The sequence below is a fragment of the Bufo bufo genome, chromosome 6 (genome assembly GCF_905171765.1).
Source record: "Bufo bufo chromosome 6, aBufBuf1.1, whole genome shotgun sequence".
NCBI classification, from domain to species: Eukaryota; Metazoa; Chordata; class Amphibia; order Anura; family Bufonidae; genus Bufo; species Bufo bufo.
Window position 1 is genome coordinate 329,728,813 of NC_053394.1, and position 21,616 is coordinate 329,750,428.

The following is a 21,616-nucleotide window of genomic DNA, read 5'->3' on the forward strand; positions in this document are numbered from 1 at the left end:
GTTGGAATGTGCACATCGGCGGTCTATTATGAGAACCTGCCAATATGCACATTATATGTGTCATTGTTCATCTAGACAATATCCAAAACTCCTCCCTTCTGACCTTGTGACCTCCTTAAGGCGGTATGTTTGTATGTATAAATGTGTGTAGCTTTGTGCTGTTACACTTGTGCAGCTCCTTTGTACCTGATGAAGTGGAGTCATTCCCCGAAACGCGTTGTATTGCTGCATTAAAAGATTCCTTCTTGACCCTGGTGACTGGTAGACGGTAATTTGCGCCATGGGACGTGTTTTGTTTTCTTGCACTACTATCTTCTTGGGGGCTCCAGGCTTCTCCTTTTGAAGAACCCTTGTGGTCCCGAGGCTGCAGACCGCCATATCCAGACGACCAGGCTTGTTTGAAAATACCTACAATAGTGTTGTGCCTATATCTGCACAACCACACAAGGTGAGCCTTGCCAATTCTTTTTGTTCACCATTATACACCCACAGAATTACCCTATGGTGCGCCCATCTGTTTCTCTACAGATTTAAAACCAGCCTGCTACATCACGCTCTCTATTCTAGGGCTTGTCAGTTTGAGCAGGGCTTTAGGTATCCGGCGTATGGGTATTTCCACCTTCAGGATCTGCTCATGCTAGCAGGAGTTAGGGAAAGGCCTAGGGATTACTAGGAGGTAACCATCCCTCTTCCTTAGTTTTAGAGGCCTAGATTGTTGTTGTGTGTATTTGGTGTTTTCCCCTCCCCATTACCTGTGACACCTAAGTTATGTGGAGGCGCCGGCCTCTACATAACTAGTGTGGAATTTTCACTTGTCTAAATCTATGTTCGTTCGGACAGCACGGTGCTGCTGTCTAAGAGTGAGCTGTTCAAAAGTACATCCTTGCGTCCAACGAGGCCCTGCGCCGGACGGAGGACATTGAGTTTAAAAGCCAAACTGTCTGGCCTAAAACCGGACCTCTGGCCACCCTAGTGCCATGTTGGTCGCTGGTTGATTGGAGCCAGCGCATCTGTTTCATGACTTGCGGTGACTGTTACTTATCATACTATATCTTTCTATATATATCTTTTAAAATTATTTAGTAAACCCTTCATGCACCTTAGTCTTGTTAAGTCTTTTTTCCCCGAAACCTCACATCACACGTTAATACAGCTTCTGTCACTGTTTGTCTATATTGGGTCAACCATGCATCTGTCACGGACGTACTGAGACATATGGACGTCCCCGCGACAGTGAGTGGCAGGAGATCTTTGAGTCTGACAACACGTGGTTTCATTTGACATGTTTACCTTGTGGATCAATAGGCGTCTGTGTTGTTTCTGGTACTGGCCACACTCTTAACCTCCAGGTGTTCCTATTGTGGTCATTTACCTTTGCCTATTTATAGTTGTTTCTCCCACAATGCTGTGCGGTTTATAGCTTCAGTTGGACCTGAGAATAGCTGGTGTTTGGATCTTGGCTGAGTACATGGTGCTGCCATAGCTTCTTAAGTTAAGTGTTACCTTTCCCTTCGTATTTTGGCTTTTCTGTGTGTTGCATTTCTTTGTTCTATGGCATTAGGCCTTAGGGAGACTCCCATTCATCCTTCCTTTTGAAGGAACAGGTTGTCTCATTCCTGTCATTAGTACCAGGGTTAGATAGGACTTTAGGTATTCCTGTGTATGAACTCACCTACCTCTGGGGTCTGTTCATACTGGTAGTCAGTCAGGGCTTTGATTAGGATTTTCACTAGGAGGTGTCCATCTTCCTTCCCTAGTTTTCAGGCCTTATTTCCTTTCCCCTTTCCCTCCTATGTTCGGTGTGGGGTTTCCCTCCCACACTAGAGCGTGACAGCATACCCAAAAAGAGCTGAGTGAAGCTGGTGGAGCATGGCACATTTTTTTCAAATCTATCTTAAAGGGATATATAAATGTGCACATGTCCCTTTTCCTAAAGGCTGTATTAGGCTACTTTTACATCTGCATTGTTGATATGGAAGAGGATCTCAAAACTAGAATTAAAGGGAACCTGTCACCGGGATTTTCGGTATAGAGCTGAGGACATGGGTTGCTAGATGGCCGCTAGCACATCCGCAATACCCAGTCCCCATAGCTCTGTGTGCTTTTATTGTGTAAAAAAACCCCGATTTGATACATATGCAAATTAACCTGAGATGAGTCCTGTCCCTGACTCATCTCACCTACAGGACTCCTCTCAGGTTAATTTGCATATGTATCAAATCGTTTTTTTTTTACACAATAAAAGCACACAGAGCTGTGGGGACTGGGTATTGCGGATGTGCTAGCGGCCATCTAGCAACCCATGTCCTCAGCTCTATACCCAAAATCCCGGTGACAGGTTCCCTTTAAACTGATCTGTACCAGTTAATACATCCGAATGCATCTGTTTCGGCCGGATCCAGTTGTATTAAATCAGATGTGAACATAACGGATCCGGTATGAAAATCATTGTAAGTCAATGGGCGACGGGTCAGTTTTTTTTGCAAAAAAAAAAAGGATCTGACACCATTGACTTACAATGATTTTCATGCCAGATCCGGTTTGTTCCGTTTCCCAAACCAGACACAAAACCGCACCTTGTAGCGGTTTTGTGTCTGGCATCAAAACACAGCAAAGCGGAACGGATGCATACTTTTGCATCCTGATCAGTTGTGTCCCTATTGACAATGAATGGGGACAAAATTGAACCATTTAATCCTTCTGCCGGATCTCAAAAGCGGAATTGAAAACTGAGATGTGAAAGTAGCCTTACACTGGGCGATAATCGCTAGCAAGCATTCGCATGAACACTCGTTTGCGATCATCTTGCTGTGTAATGCTGCTGCTGATTGCCCACATGTTTAAAAATCAGCGCTTACCGGTAGCAGATCGCTGCTGGCAAATCACTGGACAGTATGTGGACGAGCAGTGGCATAACGATCACTCCTCCCCATGCTGTGGAGGAAATTGCTGACTATAATAGCAACGGTCTCCTCCAATAGCTAGATATATTCCGAGTTTTGGCCGGACCAAAACTGCTGCATGTAACGTTTTTTTTTTTTTTTTTTGTCTGGCCGACAGCTGGCATTTGTGGCAAATCTCTGAAACGGAGATGTGAACTCAGCCATAGGCCAAGCCCCTTTTTGTGAGGCGACACGCCCTTGGCTGCGGGGCTGATGCAGTACATACAGTTCTCATGGAAACAACCCTCTGCGCTGTGTCGCAGATTTGCCAACTCCTCTGGGACATCGCTCTGTTTTCTGGGATGTCTCCCCTTTTTCCAGGCGTTTCCTGGAAACCCTGGGAGAGCTGTCAAGTATGGACAAAATTTCAAACCCCCCAAATGTCCCCAATCCAGTGGGACAGTCCTGGATTTCGCCGTCTGTCCTGTTGTCCTGGTATGGATGAGGTATGTCCTGATTTCAACTCTGTCTGCGTCCTGAGGACGGCTGGTGCGGAGACTAGACAGTAGTGATGGCCTTGCGGTTCACCCGGTGGTCGGTTTGCAACGAACTTTTCTTGTTCGCGATTCGCCGAACATGCTAACATATGGCGATATTCACGCCCGCCATATTCCTTTACATTGTGAAGAACTTTGACCCATGACACATCCATCAGGTGGTACAGGACAGCCAATTGAGACGTTTCAGCACATAGACATACCCCCTACCTTAGAAATAGACCCGATCTGGCCGCCATCTTACATTCAGTCTTTTGTCAGTGTAGGGAGAGGTTGCTGTGTGGAGCAGGGACAGACTGTTACCGGATTTGTATTGTGCAGCAGCGGTGAGCGGTTCTGCGTCGATACCGCAGCCACACAGAGTGACAAACGCAATTAGAAAAAATAATTATAACTGGTGTGATATACCAGTCCCCCCCCCCCCAAAAAAAAAAAACTGATAGAAGCGGGGTGTTATATAACAATAATATACTTTCTAGATAGTGCATTTGGATGGTGCAGCATTTGTTTGCGGTTTTGCTGCGTTCCCTCTGCTACACACAGCGGCAAACGGTATTTGAAAAAATAATTATAACTGTTGTGCGCATGCGCGTGCGCGAAAAATTATATTGCCGATATTTCGCATTTAAAAAGATAATGAATGGAGATCGCAAATTCGAATAATACATCTGGTATGTCACTGTCCATGTTGTGGGACTATTTGTGCCCTTCTAGTAATTATTTCTTGGCTGGAAATATGAGCTGAAGGTTTTTCAGGTTCTGAATGGACGTATGGATGCAGATAGCACATCTTTTGCAGCCCTATTGAAATGAATAGGTCTGCATCTGATCTGCAAAAAAGTGCTCATACACAGATCACTAATAAGGCAGTCCCAAGTACAACTAAATTCAGAAAGAGCAGAGATATAAATGTATCAATGACATGTTTTGCTGACTCTTTTCACACAAAACTATCTATCAATCTGCTCAGCTCATCCTGCTCTATAACATACTGTCTGTAGATTACACTGTATTTTCACAGTGACAAGGTTCCCTTTAACATCCTCTTCAATATCCTTTTATTTTTTCCATAATGTATGTGTTGATATCATTAGTCATGGTTGCATTGAACACTGTAATCAGTACACAAAATAACCATATTATAATAATATTATATATCATTACTAATATTAATTAAAAACAATAGTGCCATGTGTGCTGTATCTTTACTGGACTGCATCTGTAGTAAATGAAACACTAGAGGGCACACTTGCTAAACAATAAAAAATCTAAATGGCAAGATTTGCAGGGACAGGTTTGTTGGATACTGGTGTTATTTTGTTTCTCTGTACACTGACTATCTTTATATCTATCATCTATCAATCTATCTATCTATTGTAAGAAGGTACAGGGAATCATCTTGGATGATAGGTATGTCACCAAGGTTCCTGGCCTCGGTGGAGTAAGAGCCAGTTTTCATGTTTTAGCAGCATTTGCTGTTTGACACTTAGCTATTTACAGCCATACTAAATAGCAGATCCGGGACGGCTCTTACTGGGAGTAGTCAAAGTGCTGGGTGGGTGACTACTCCCCATGTTCCAGGCCGGGTTTTGTCAGGCCTATAAGAAAGCCGCCAGCAGTGTCAGGTGGGGAGAATTACCTCTCTCTGACATTGGAGCTCTGGCAATCTCTGTACCGGGATCTGAGCCTTGTGCCAGGCTGGAGGCCTGAATCCAGGAGGACTGCTCAGTTCTGAGCTATGCCGGTCGGCTGTGGATTAACACCCAGGACAAAAGATGACTGTTTTGCTTTTTTGAGCTATCTGGGTGTGAACTAACACCAGTACTGTGTACTTGCAACAAGTGTGAATAAAGAGTTATAAACTGGTCTTTGCCTCTGTACTGCGTCCGCTTGTCCTGACTACCAGAGCGAGTCCCCACAATTGGTGGAGGATGTGGGCAAGAACAGTGAGGCTGGTGTGAACACAGATATTTTTGGTTTCTGCATTTTTCCAGGCACGTTTGTATGTAGTACATTAAACCAGCTATATTACAACCAGTGCCCCACGACAAAGTGGAGGCTGTTGTGAAGGCCCTCATGGAGGCTAATCTGCAGCAGCGAGAGACAAACCTGCATCAACGCGAGGCTAATAAGCAGCAGCAGGAGACCAACCAGTTGCTGCTACAACACGTGATGGCTTTGCAGACAGCAGGAGCAACCCCGAGCGTACACGATGCCCATAAAGCAGTCCGTGCTGCGATTCCTAAGATGACCCCCGCAGACGACATCGAAACCTACCTGGCGATGTACGAGAAAGTGGTCATCAGGGAGAAGCTACCCCGAGACCAGTGGGCTGAGGTCGTCGCTCCGTTCCTGGCATCCGATTCCCAGCAGGTGTATTTCGACTTGCCAGACGATCAAGCGGCCGACTACCAAAAAGTAAAGGGTGAGATTTTGGCAAGACTGGGGGTGAATGTCTTGGTCCAGGCCCAGCGGGTACATCAGTGGGGGTTTAAGCCGGCTGAGCCTGCGAGACCCCAGTATTATGACTTACTCCACCTCTTGCAAAAGTGGCTAAAGCCTGATATGCTGAGTCCCACGGCTATGCTGGATAGACTATTGGCTGATATGTTCTGGAGGGCTCTGCCACCCCCTCTCCAGCACTGGATCGGCCAGGTGTCTCCTGGCAATGCCCTGGAAATGGTGGATCTGGTGGAGCGATACGGGGCTACTAAGAATGTCACAGGGGGTTCTTTTGGGAGGGGGCAGTCAAACCCAGTAAATCTCCATCCCAGACCCGGCGACTTGTACCAACCAAACCCACCCGGGATGTACCCCCTACGGGCCTGGCTCTGATACTCTGCTGGCGGTGTCATGAGCCTGGCCATGTAAGAGATGACTGTCCACGTCAGGTGGAACCCATGGATACTAACTATGGCTACCGTGAGTCATTATATGCCAGGAAGCTGTGTGCAGAAGGTACCCCAGAAACTTTAAACCACTTGTGCCTGGTGGAAGTGGGAGACACTCCAGAGGAAGCTCTGCTGGACTCAGGGAGTCTGGTGTCCCTAGTAAGGGCTCCCCTGGTACGGTCCACGGAGTATACTGGCCGGAAAGTTGGGGTCATGTGCATCAATGAAGACTTAAAAGACTATCCCACAGCCCTAGTGTCTCTAACCACAGGGGCCGGCAGGTGGACTCACGAAGTGGCAGTTGCCAGAAATTTACACTACGAACTTATAATAGGGAGAGACTTCCCGGCACTGTGGCCTGCTACGAGAGTGACTGACTGATACCCTTGAGACAGGGGTAACCCCAGCAGAGTGGCCTTGCTCCAGGGGGAGGCCAGAAGCCTGGGAACCCGAGGCCGAAGGGCCAGCGGTAGGAGTGACCGCCACTTCGGTGGAAGAGGGGGGGGGGGGGACAACCCCACTGAATGTAATGGTGGTAGATGTAGAGGACTTACCGCCGGGGCCTGAGCTGGCAGACCTCAATGTCTCCGGGGATAATTTTAGTACTGCACAATACCGAGACCCAAATCTATCCCGAGCTTGGGGAAATGTATTAATAGTAGATGGTGAACCACAACAACCGGGGGTAGAGTCGGTGTTTCCCCGTTTTGTGGTTCATCAGGATATGTTGTATTGGGTAAACCAACTGCGGGGTGAACATATTGAACAGGTGGTGCCCCAGGCTTATCTCAAACTCGTGTTAGAGGTAGCCCACCAACATGTTCTCGGGGGGCATCTGGGAATGCAGAAAACACAGGAACGGATACTACAATGGTTTTACTGGCCCAGTGTGTTTAGAGAGGTAGACGAATTCTGTAAGTCTTGCCCGACCTGCCAGGCAACTAGACCCCAGCACCTTTTCCGCAGTCCCTTGGTACCTCTCCTGATCATTGAGGTACCGTTTGAACGAATTATGATGGACCTCATAGGCCCAGTACCGAAGTCCGCTAGAGGACACCAGACAGGCAGATTTTGCTGAACTGGTTTTTAGATGCCATGTCCAATTTGAAGCCCCCCTGATGCACCCTTACAGTAGAAACTCCCAAAAAGTGACCCCCTTTTGGAAACTAGGGGATAAGGTGCCAGTTTTATTGGTACTATTTTTGGGGTACATATTTTTAATAGCACTATATTAAGTTTTTTGTGAGGCAATTTGTTTTGGCACTGTTTTTTTATTTTTTACAACATTCATCTGACAGGTTAGATCATGCACTATTTTTATAGAGCAGGTTGTTACGGACGAAATGATATCAAATATGTCTACTTTGTTTGTTTCAGTTTTACATAATAAAGCATTTTTGAAAAAAAATTATGTTTTTGTGTCTCCATTTTCTGAATGCCATATTTTTTTCTTTTTTTGCCGATCATCTTGTGCAGGGGCTCGTTTTTTGCAGGAAGAGTTGACATTTTTATTGGTACCATTTCTGGGTACAAAGTGACCAAAAAATTTGATGTTTTAGCACAGTATTTATTTATTTTTACAGCGTTCACCTGAGGGGTTAGGTCTTGTGACATTTTTATAGAGTAGATTGTTACGGACGAGGCGATACCTAATATGTATACTTTTTCTTATTTATTTATGTTTTACACAATAATAGCATTTTTGAAACAAAAAAAAAAAGATGTTAGTGTCTCCATAGTCTGAGAGCCATAGCTTTTTTATTTTTTGACCGATTGTCTTAGTTAGGATCTCATTTTTAGCAGGATGAGGTGACTGTTTTATTGGTACAATTTTATGGGACATACGCCTTTTTGATCACTTGGTGTTGCACTTTTTGTGATGTAAGATGACAAAAATGGCTTTTTTTCCCATATATATTTTTTTTTTTAGGGTGTTCACCCGAGGGGTTAGGTCATGTGATATTTTTATAGAGCTGGTTGTTACGGACGCGGCGATACCTAATATGTTTACTTTTTTAAATTTATTTAATTTTAACACAATAATAGCATTTATGAAACAAAAAAATTATGTTTTAATGGGTGCATGTTCTGAGAGCTATATTTTTTTAATTTTTTTAGCAATTTTTTTTATGTAGGGGCTCATTTTTTGTGGGATGAGGTGACTTTTAATGGTACTATTTTGTGGGACATGCGGCTTTTTGATCACTTGGTGTTGCACTTTTTGTGATGTAAGATGACAAAAATAGCTTTTTTTGACAGATTTTATTTTTATTTTTTATGGTGTTTATCGGACTGGGTGGATCATGTGATATATTTATAGAGCCGGCCGTCATGGACGCAGCAATACCAAATATGTCTATTTTATTATTTTTTATTTTCAATTTTTTCCTTACTTGGGGATTTTTTTTTTTTTTACATGTGAAACCTTTTTCACTTTGCGTCCCCCATAAGGTCATACAAGACCTCTGGGGGAAATTTAACTTCACTTATTTATTTTTTTACACTATTGATTTCTCCTGTAACTGGGGCTGACATAGTAGCCCCAGTTACAGGGGAAATACACCCCCAGAGAGACTGTACAGCAGAATACAGTGCTGTACAGCCTCAGTGCAGGGCTGATCGAGGTCTGTGGAAGACCCGACAGCTCTTTCACTCTCCCGCCCCCGGCGGTGACATGACCGCCGGGCTGGGACAGGACACCTGGGAACTGTCCCTGCCTTCTCTGAGGGTTGCCCTGCAGCTGCACGAGATCCACCTCCCGGACGTTTATAGTCAACGCACGGACAGGAGGTGGTTTAGAGATATTGTGAATAAACATTGGCCAATTCTGTGGCCATAACAACATTGATGAATTTAAACTTCCTCCTTTGTTATCCTATAGGAGACCCAAAAATTTGAAAGACAAACTTGTGCACACTGACATTGGCCCACAACAAAAGAAGGGACAGACTTTTCTGCGTACCCAAAAAATGGGATGTTTTCCGTGCCTTAATCGCATTAATTGTAGATGTATACAGAAAGGTGGCAGTTTCATCCATCCCATTACTACCAAAGTATATAATATAAAACATTTTCTAACATGTGATTCTTCTTTTGTGATATATGTTCTTTGGTGCCCTTGTAACATGTTATACGTGGCTGAAACTTCACTTGATTTTAAAACACGATGCAACCAACACAGATATACGATTCGCAAAAAATGCATGGACCTTCCAGTATCCAAACATTCTGTAGACTTGGGTCACAAGGAAGGTGACCTTAAATGCATGTTACTTGACCATGTTCCCACCTTACGCAGGGGTGTTAATAGGCAACTTATAAAAAAAAAGAAAAAAGGAATTACATTGGATCTCGACACTTAATACGTTGAGGCCAATGGACTTAAATGGGTTGTCCAGGTTCAGAGCTGAACCCGGACAAACCTCCATTTTCACCCAGGCAGCCCCCCTGACTTAAGCATCGGAGCAGTTCATGCTCCGATGCTCTCCTTTGCCCTGCACTAAATTGCTCAGGGCAAAGGCTCTTGTTTACAATAGCACAGTGCCGGGCGGAGGCCTCTGCTCAGCAGTGTATTCGGTGACGTCGCCAGCTCTGATGGGCGGGCTTTAGCGCTGCCCTAGCCGTTTTACTGGCTAGAGCAGTGCTACAGCCCGACCATCAGTGCCGGTGACGTCACCGGGCTCCCTGAGCAGCCGGAAGAAGAGGCTTCAGCTCGCCTGCAAGAGACTCGGTACATCACCAAGTATAAGAAAACAGTCACTTCCGACTAAGAATTTCCTATATGAAAATGGGGCTTCAGAAATATGTGGCAAAGGTAGGACATGCATGTCACTCTAGTACTATTACACCAATGTCCCCAAGCACATGCACGTCTTTTCCTCTCTCCTAGTTCAGACATGCACAGTTTTTTATCAATTATATTTTAAATTTTTACACCTGCCACCTCACATATGTTTTTATTAGTAACATAGTTTATAAGGTCGAAAAAAGACATTTGTCCATCCAGTTCGGCCTGTTATCCTGCAAGTTGATCCAGAGGAAAGGAAAAAAAAAACTGAGGTAGAAGCCAATTTTCCTCACCTTTAGGGGAATAAAAAATTCCCGACTCCAATCAGGCAATCAGAATAACTCCCTGGATCAACGACCCCTCTCTAGTAGCCATAGCCTGTAATATTACATATAGCTTATTGTATAAGCATAGAGCAATTACATATTGATTTTATTGAAGTTTTTCAAGTAATCTGCAGTGGAGGCACCCAAGTGAGCCACCATCACAGTGAACCAAGACGTAGGGCTCAGGCCCATGAGCATAAGGAGTCAGTGCCTCTATTGTGGACTGTAAACGGCCTGTGCACAATATATTGGTTCAATAATGTCTGGATGTTTGCACCTTACATGTGTTTTTACTTATTTAATCATGTTTAATATTCTATTATACACAATGTCTCAAGTTTTTTTACTGATATATTTGGAGACTTTATTCCTCCATATTTAAAAGATATATTGAATATGAATTTTATTATTGCTTTTATATACTTTACACTGTGCACAGTATTATTGATTAATTAATTGTAATTGGCACTCCTCTTCACTTATTTACATAGAAACATAGAATGTGTCGGCAGATAAGAACCATTTGGCCCATCTAGTCTGCCCAATATATCTGAATCCTATGAATAGTCCCTATCTTATATGAAGGATAGCCTTATGCCTATCCCATGCATGCTTAAACCCCTTCACTGTATTTGCAGCTACCACTTCTGCAGGAAGGCTATTCCATGCATCCACTACTCTCTCAGTAAAGTAATACTTCCTTATATTACTTTTAAACCTTTGCCCCTCTAATTTAAAACTGTGTCCTCTTGTGGTAGTTTTTCTTCTTTTAAATATGCTCTCCTCCTTTACCGAGTTGATTCCCTTTATGTATTTAAAAGTTTCTATCATATCCCCTCTGTCTCTTCTTTCTTCCAAGCTATATATATTAAGGTCCTTTAACCTTTCCTGGTAAGTTTTATCCTGCAATCCATGTACTAGTTTAGTAGCTCTTCTCTGAACTCTCTCTAGAGTATCTTTATCCTTCTGGAGATATGGCCTCCAGTACTGCGCACAATACTCCAAGTGAGGTCTCACCAGTGTTCTGTACAGCGGCATAAGCACTTCACTCTTTCTACTGCTTATACCTCTCCCTATACATCCAAGCATTCTGCTGGCATTTCGTGCTGCTCTATTACATTGTCTTCCCATCTTTAAGTCTTCTGAAATAATTACTCCTAAATCCCTTTCCTCAGATACTGAGGTCAGGACTGTCAAATATTCTATATTCTGCCCTTGGGTTTTTACGCCCCAGGTGCATTATCTTGCACTTATCCACATTAAATTTCAGTTGCCAGAGTTCTGACCATTCTTCTAGTTTTCCTAAATCCTTTTCCATTTGGCGTTTCCCTCCAGGAACATCAACCCTGTTACATATCTTTTGTGTCATCAGCAAAAAGACAAACCTTACCATCGAGGCCTTTTGCAATATCACTTATGAAGATATTAAACAAAATTGGTCCCAGTACAGATCCCTGTGGAACCCCACTGGTAACATGACCTTGTTTTGAATGTTCTCCATTGACTACAACCCTCTGTCTGTCACTCAGCCACTGCCTAATCCACTCAACAATATGGGAGTCCATGCTCAATGACTGCAGTTTATTGATAAGTCTTCTATGTGGGACAGTGTCAAAAGCCTTACTAAAATCTAGATAAGCGATGTCTACTGCACCTCCACCGTCTATTATTTTAGTCACCCAGTCCAAAAAATCTATAAGATTTGTTTGACATGATCTCCCTGAAGTAAACCCATGTTGTTTTTCATCTTGCAATCCATGGGATTTTAGATGTTCCACAATCCTATCCTTTAATAGGGTTTCCATTAATTTCCCTACTATTGATGTCAGACTCACTGGTCTATAGTTGCTCGATTCCTCCCTACTACCTTTCTTGTGAATGGGCACGACATTTGCCAATTTCCAATCTTCCGGGACGACTCCTGTTACTAATGATTGGTTAAATAAATCTGTTAACGGTTTTGCCAGCTCACCACTAAGCTCTTTTAATAATTTTGGGTGTATCTCATCAGGCCCCTGTGACTTATTTGTCTTCACCTTAGACAGCAAACTTAGAACATCTTCCTCTGTAAAGATACATGCATCAAATGATTTATTAGTCATCCTTTCTAGTGGAGGTCCTTCTCCTTTTTCTTTTGTAAAAACTGAACAGAAGTATTCATTAAGGCAGTCGGCTAGCCCTTTATTCTCTTCTACATACCTTCCGTCCTTTGTTTTTAATTTAGTTATTCCTTGTTTTAATTTCCTTTTTTCATTTATATATCTGAAGAATGTCTTATCCCCTTTTTTCATAGACTGAGCTAGTTTTTCTTCTGCCTGCGCTTTAGAAGTTCTTATAACTTGCTTGGCCTCTCTCTGCCTAATCTTGTAGATTTCCTTATCTTCATTGCTCTGGGTTTTTTTATAATTACAAAATGCTAGCTTTTTATTTTTAATGATTTGGGCCACTTCTGCTGAGTACCACAGTGGTCTCTTCCTTTTTTTGCTTTTACTGACAAGTCTAATGCAATTTTCTGTTGCCTTCAATAATGCACCTTTTAAGTAGTCCCATTTCTCCTGGACTCCATGTAATCCGTTCCAGTCTGATAAGGACTCATTTATGACTAATTTCATTTTTGAAAAGTCTGTTTTTCTAAAGTCTAAAACTTTTGTTTTTGTGTGGTGGGACTCTTTCACAGTTCTTATATTAAACCACACTGACTGGTGATCACTAGATCCCAAGGTTTCGCCTACAATGACATCATATACCGAATCCCCATTTGTGAATACCAAATCCAAAATGGCCTCCCTCCGGGTTGGCTCCTCAACCACTTGTTGTAGAGATAACCCCAGTAGGGAATTTAGAATATCTGTACTCCTGGTAGAACTTGCTATTTTGGTTTTCCAGTTTATATCTGGAAGATTGAAATCTCCCATAATGATAACTTCTCCTTTCATTGTCATTTTAGCTATTTCTTCAACTAGTAGATCATCTAGTTCTTTAACTTGACCAGGTGGTCTATATATCACACCTACACGAGTTACTGCATGGTTAGCAAACTGCAACGTAACCCAAACTGACTCTATGTTGGCCTCACCAACTTGTATTAGGTTAGATTTAATGCTATCTTTCACATATAGGGCCACTCCTCCTCCTTTCTTGCCTTCTCTGTCTCTTCTGTATAAAGAGTACCCTGGTATGGTTATGTCCCAGTCATTTCTTTCATTAAACCATGTCTCCGTAACAGCCACTAAATCTACATTCTCAGATGCCATTATTGACGCAAGTTCATTGATTTTTTTACCTAAACTGCGAGCATTTGTAGACAGGACTCTGAGCTTATCATTTCTTAACCTCTGTGCTTCTGACCTGTTCTGGCATTGTTTCGGGGGGCAATTGGACTCTTTTATTTTCACTCTTTTGCCCCCCCTTCCTAGTTTAAATACTCTTTCGCAAATTCTTGGAGTTGTTCACTAAGTACATTTGTTCCTTTGAGAGAAAGATGCAAACCATCTTTTTTGTACAGTTCCTTTCTATTCCAAGTAGAGCTATCATGAGAAACAAAGCCAAATCATTGCTCTTGACACCATTTACCAAGCCATATGTTGAACTCCTTTATTTACTGCTGTGCTGCCTGTCCTTTTACCTTTTTATCTATCTATCTATCTATCTATCTATCTATCTATCTATCTTACATGACTATGGTATTAATCTCATATCCATCTTTTATAGGGAAATATTTGTCACTGAAGTCGAAATGACCCTCAAATGCCTGATAGTTGGGAAGCCCCCTGGCCCAGATGGCCTGACTGCCCTCTATTTAAAAAAATTCTCCACAATCCTTACTCCTCACATTAGGGCCTACTGCTACCACCTTCTTCAGGGCCATGCAGTGCCAGATGAGTTCCTTAATGCTCTCCTAATAGTTATTCCCAAACCTAATAGGAGCTCCGTCTCCCCAGACAACTATAGGCCAATATCTCTTTTAAATGTTAAAGCCAAGACATTTACATCTATTTTAGCCCGTAGACTAAATCAATTACTCCCCTATCTGGTCCATCCTGATCAGGTGGGATTCATTCCCTAATGTGAAGCCTCTGATAATGTTCGCAAAATTCTCAATGTAATCTCATGGTCACACCAACATCAACTTCCCTTAACATTACTTTCATTGGATTTAGAAAAAGCCTTTGATTGCCTTTCTTGGGAATACCTGTTGTCAGTTCTTAGTTCTTAGGGTAATGGGATTTCATGGTCCTTTTGTTCAAGCACTGGCAACCCTTTATTCCCACCCCACAGCTTTCTTAAAACTGCCCTCTACTTCTCCCTAACCAAGGCAGGGATGCCCCCTATCTCCAGTCCTCTTTGCCATAGCAATCGAACCTCTAGCTGCCCTTATACAGCAAGACCCCAATATCACAGGGATTACTATTGGGACTCAGGAATTAAAGGTGAATCTATTTGCAGATGACCTGCTCCTCACAATTACTCCAGCTATTTCTCTTCCCAACGTTAATGTCCTTCTGCAAGAGTTCTCTAAAGCCTCTGGTTTGAAAATAAATCCTTTTAAGGATTCACATGACCGTAATTCACGGATCCGCACCCGTTCCACAATTTTGTGGAAGGTATGCGGACCCATTAATTTCTATGAGCCCTCAAAAGATGCGGACAGCATACAGTGTGCTGTCCGCATCCGTTATTCCGTACCGCGGCTCCGCAAAAATAAACTTAAATGTCCTATACTTGTCCACAGAAAACGTTCCGTGGACCCATACAAGTCTTTGGGTCCGCAAATATGCGGATCACAACGGAAATGTTTCCCTATGTAATCCACATTAATGCAGATCGATGTCCGCATATTTATTGACCCAGCCCCAAATCAAAATTGATACATTATCAGACAGGTCTGTCTGGACTGAACCAGACAGAGAAAAAAAATCTTTGGAGTTGGCAGTGAAATTCTGTGGAGAAAATTATTGTTCTAACCAAGGAGAGAGTGGAGTTATGGGACACTCGCTCAGAATTGTACCACGACCGTGTCCGCAAGGATAGGTCGTGGTGCGAAATACCGGAAATTCTTATGCCGGACGAGTGGGCCAAGGGAGATAGCAAAGTTAATAAAAGGATTGGTAAGTAAACGTAAACTTTAATATAAGATTTTGTTAATTTTTTTTTTTTAATTGGGTTTAGGTTGTCTATTATGTGCAGCATGCTCTGAGAAGTTTGCACTTATATTCTAAGTGCACGAGCATGATGTCTTTGTATTCTAGTGTACATGCATGTAGTATGTAACTTGTGCAGCATGCTCTGAGAAGTTTGCAAACCTCTCAGAGCATCCTGCACTTATAATCTAAGTGCACGAGCATGATGTCTTTGTATTCTAGTGTACATGCATGTAGTTTGTAGCTTGTGCAGCATGCTCTGAGAAGTTTGCAAACCTCTCAGAGCATTCTGCACATGCTATATACTACAAGCATGTACAGTCGTGGCCAAAAGTTTTGAGAATTACATAAATATTGGAAATTGGAAAAGTTGCTGCTTAAGTTTTTATAATAGCAATTTGCATATACTCCAGAATGTTATGAAGAGTGATCAGATGAATTGCATAGTCCTTCTTTGCCATGAAAATTAACTTAATCCCAAAAAAACCTTTCCACTGCATTTCATTGCTGTCATTAAAGGACCTGCTGAGATCATTTCAGTAATCGTCTTGTTAACTCAGGTGAGAATGTTGACGAGCACAAGGCTGGAGATCATTATGTGAGGCTGATTGGGTTAAAATGGCAGACTTAACATGTTAAAAGGAGGGTGATGCTTGAAATCATTGTTCTTCCACTGTTAACCATGGTGACCTGCAAAGAAACGCGTGCAGCCATCATTGCGTTGCATAAAAATGGCTTCACAGGCAAGGATATTGTGGCTACTAAGATTGCACCTCAATCAACAATTTATAGGATCATCAAGAACTTCAAGGAAAGAGATTCAATTCTTGTTAAGAAGGTTTCAGGGCGTCCAAGAAAGTCCAGCAAGCGCCAGGATCGTCTCCTAAAGAGGATTCAGCTGCGGGATCGGAGTGCCACCAGTGCAGAGCTTGCTCAGGAATGGCAGCAGGCAGGTGTGAGTGCATCTGCACGCACAGTGAGGCGAAGACTTTTGGAAGATGGCCTGGTGTCAAGAAGGGCAGCAAAGAAGCCACTTCTCTCCAAAAAAAACATCAGGGACAGATTGATCTTCTGCAGAAAGTATGGTGAATGGACTGCTGAGGACTGGGGCAAAGTCATATTCTCTGATGAAGCCTCTTTCCGATTGTTTGGGGCATCTGGAAAAAGGCTTGTCCGGAGAAGAAAAGGTGAGCGCTACCATCAGTCCTGTGTCATGCCAACAGTAAAGCATCCTGAGAACATTTATGTGTGGGGTTGCTTCTCATCCAAGGGAGTGGGCTCACTCATAATTTTGCCCAAAAACACAGCCATGAATAAAGAATGGTACCAAAACACCCTCCAACAGCAACTTCTTCCAACAATCCAACAACAGTTTGGTGAAGAACAATGCATTTTCCAGCACGATGGAGCACCGTGCCATAAGGCAAAAGTGATAACTAAGTGGCCCGGGGACCAAAACGTTGACATTTTGGGTCCATGGCCTGGAAACTCCCCAGATCTTAATCCCATTGAGAACTTGTGGTCAATCCTCAAGAGGCGGGTGGACAAACAAAAACCCACTAATTCTGACAAACTCCAAGAAGTGATTATGAAAGAATGGGTTGCTATCAGTCAGGAATTGGCCCAGAAGTTGATTAAGAGCATGCCCAGTCGAATTGCAGAGGTCCTGAAAAAGAAGGGCCAACACTGCAAATACTGACTCTTTGCATAAATGTCATGTAATTGTCGATAAAAGCCTTTGAAACGTATGAAGGGCGTGTAATTATATTTCACTACATCACAGAAACAACTGAAGCAAAGATCTAAAAGCAGTTTAGCAGCAAACTTAGTGAAAACTAATATTTGTGTCATTCTCAAAACTTTTGGCCACGACTGTAGACTATATAAAACATACTTACTTATTTAAAAAAATATTTAAGCAATTTTTTTTTTATGTTCTATATTAATTAATTTGATTTCAATTTGATTTCACAGTTAAAAACCTTAAGACAAGATGGCATTCTTCCCGTGATCAATTCAGAAGCGAGGAGACTGGCCGGAAAGGGCAAAGTGGGGACAGTGATGGCAAAACGAAAAAACCTTATTTATATACAAAGCAATTACAGTTCCTAAAATCTAGATTTGAACTAAGACAGTAAGTAGTTCAAATTTTAATATTGAATGTTTAATTTAAAAAAATGCTAATATCATAATAAATTAATTTCATTTTTTTTTTTTAAAGAACGGTTGACAGTCTTGTTGAAGACGCAGCTGACAGTCACCAGTCAGTGGAAAGCTTTTTGTGTATATCCCCTCAGTGGCGGATCCAGGGGGGAAGGGCAATAGGGCAATTGCCCCCCCCCGAGCTGGCGGCGGCGGGGCACAGGGAGATGAACGCTTCCATTGTGGAAGCGCTCATCTCCATAGTCATCTGTATCGCCGTCCTCAGGACAGCGATACAGATGGCTGTGCTGAGGCAGGGGAGGGAGAGGCGTGTCCCTTTCCCTTCCTCTGATAGGCTGCCGGCCTAGTGCCTGCAGCCTATCAGAGGCCGCCTGAGCCGTACAGCGCGGGACACAGGTCGGACACAGGGGCTGTTATTACTGGCACAGGTGGGATCTGTTATAACTGGCACGGGGGGGGGGCTGTTATTACTTGCACAGGGGGGGCTATTATTACTGGCACATGGGGGCTGTTATTACTGGCACAGATGGGGGCTGTTATTACTGGCACAAAGGGGGGCTGTTATTACTGGCACAAAGGGGGGCTGTTATTACTGGCACAAAGGGGGGCTGTTATTACTGGCACAAAGGGGGGCTGTTATTACTGGCACATGGGGGGCTGTTATTGCTGGCACATGGGGGGCTGTTATTGCTGGCACATGGGGGGCTGTTATTGCTGGCACATGGGGGGGGCTGTTATTGCTGGCACATGGGGGGGGCTGTTATTGCTGGCACATGGGGGGGCTGTTATTACTGGCACATGGGGGGGCTGTTATTGCTGGCACATGGGGGTCTGTTATTGCTGGCACATGGGGGTCTGTTATTGCTGGCACATGGGGGTCTGTTATTGCTGGCACATGGGGGCTGTTATTACTGGCACAGAGGGGGGCTGTTATTACTGGCACATGGGGGGGCTGTTATTACTGGCACATGGGGGGGCTGTTATTACTGGCACATGGGGGGGCTGTTATTACTGGCACATGGGGGGGCTGTTATTACTGGCACATGGGGGGGCTGTTATTACTGGCACATGGGGGGGCTGTTATTGCTGGCACATGGGGGGGCTGTTATTACTGGCACATAAGGGGGCTGTTATTAATACTGGCACATGGGGGGGCTGTTATTAATACTGGCACATGGGGGGGCTGTTAATAATACTGGTTATTATAAATTAATTCACGGCACTCAAGATCAGTGTGAATAAAGTAAACGGTTTTTTATTCGTTTGAAATGCCACCAGTGGTTTTCAGTTATATAGGCTAACGTTTCTGTCCTCCCGGACCTTGTTCACGGCCTGTTAATTTATAATAACACTGAATCAGTATATGACAAAAAATGCATAAATAAAACACAACCATATAGAGGCAAATCTATAGATATATGCATATATACAGTCATGTGAAAAAATTAGGACACCCTTTGAAAGCATGTGGTTTTTTGTAACATTTTTAATAAATGGTTATTTCATCTCCGTTTCAACAATACAGAGAGATTAAAGTAATCCGACTAAACAAAGAAAACTGAAGAAAAGTCTTTTCAAGATCTTCTGTAAATGTCATTCTACAAAAATGCCTATTCTAACTGAGGAAAAAGATAGGACACCCTTGCCCCTAATAGCGAGTGTTACCTCCTTTGGCTGAAATAACTGCAGTGAGACGGTTCTTGTAGCCATCTACCAGTCTTCGACATCGGTCTGAGGAAATTTTACCCCACTCCTCAATGCAGAACTTTTTCAGCTGTGAGATGTTTGAGGGGTTTCTTGCACGTACAGCCCTTTTCAAGTCACCCCACAGCATCTCAATGGGATTCAAATCTGGACTTTGACTTGGCCATTCCAGGACTCTCCATTTCTTCTTTTTCAGCCAATCTTTGGTTGATTTACTAGTATGTTTTGGGTCATTGTCATGTTGCATGGTCCAGTTCCGCTTCAGCTTTAATTTTCTAACTGATGGTCTCACATGTTCTTCAAGCACCTTCTGATACACAGTAGAATTCATCGTGGATTCTATGATGGTGAGCTGACCAGGTCCTGCTGCAGCAAAGCAGCCCCAAACCATGACACTTCCACCTCCATGCTTCACAGTTGGTATGAGGTTCTTTTCTTGGAATGCTGTGTTTGGTTTACGCCAAACATGTCCTCTGCTGTTGTGTCCAAATAATTCAATTTTGGACTCATCTGTCCAAAGAACATTATTCCAGAAGTCCTGGTCTTTGTCAACTTTATCGCTGGCAAATGTCAGTCTGGCCTCGATGTTTCTCTTGGAAAGCAAAGGTTTCCTCCTTGCACACCTCCCATGCAAGTTAAACTTGTACAGTCTCTTTCTGATTGTAGAGGCATGTACTTCTACATCAACAGTAGCCAGAGCCTGCTGTAGTTCTCGAGATGACACTTTAGGGTTTTTGGATACCTCTTTTAGCATCTTGCGGTCTGCTCTTGGGGTGAACTTGCTGGGGCGACCAGTCCTGGGCATGTTGGCAGTTGTTTTGAAAGCCCTCCACTTGTAGACTATCTTCCGGACAGTGGAATGGCAGTGGAAAATCTTTTGAGATCTTTTTAAATCCCTTCCCAGACTCATAGGCTGCTACAATCTTTTTTCTGAAGTCCTCTGACAGCTCTTTTGCTCTCACCATGGTGCTCACTCTCACTTCAACAGTCAGGAGCACACCAAACTAAATGTCTGAGGTTTAAATAGGGCAAGCCTCATTCAACATGCAGAGTAACGATCTACTAATTATGTGCACCTGGTGTGATATACCTGTGTGAGATCTGAGCCAATTTAAGAGGGAATACATGTGAGGGTGTCCTATCTTTTTCCTCAGTTAGAATAGGCATTTTTGTAGAATGACATTTACAGAAGATCTTGAAAAGACTTTTCTTCAGTTTTCTTTGTTTAGTTGGATTACTTTAATCTCTCTGTATTGTTGAAACGGAGATGAAATAACCATTTATTAAAAATGTTACAAAAAACCACATGCTTTCAAAGGGTGTCCTAATTTTTTCACATGACTGTATACATGGTATGCTATATTATAGTCTGCATACATATATAGAAAGATACATATTCTTATCATGGGGTAGTCATCACAGGACTAAACTCTAGAGATAACAAATAGAGAGACACATTGGGGTTATCAGAAAATAATCAAGACATCATCAAAGAAAATAAAAAAAATTGTCAAAAAAATTGTCTAAATTTTATGTCAAAATTTATAACCAGATTATGACCTCGATACGCAAGTAGAGAAGCCGCCAAATATCAAATAATCAAATTATCAAATAATGAACCTCAACAGAAATTAGTTAAAAAACCAATATGTGTCAATATATGTTATTAATACTGGCACATGGGGGGCTGTTATTAATACTGGCACATCGGGTGCTGTTATTAATACTGGCACATGGAGGGGCTGTTATTAATTCTGGCACATGGGGGGCTGTTAATACTGGCACATGATTGGGGGCACTATAGGGGCATCTACTGAGGCCACAAAGAAGGGGTATTTTATATGGGCGATCTGTACAGTACAATTTTATACTGGGACACATTATGGTGGGTACTATGGGGAAGGGGGGAGAGGAGTACTATGGGGTCATCTACGGGGGTCACTAAGAAGGGGTATTTTATACTTGCAAATTATGGGGGACACTGAGGGCATCTACTGGAGCATTTTATACTGGTACATTATGGGGGGCACTAGGAGGAAGGAGGGTGTGGAGCACTATGGGGGCATTTACTGGGGGCACTATATAGGGGTATTTTATACTGGCACATTATGGGGGCACTATGGGGACATTAGCTCACCTGGGGGCATTACAAGGGGGTATTTTTT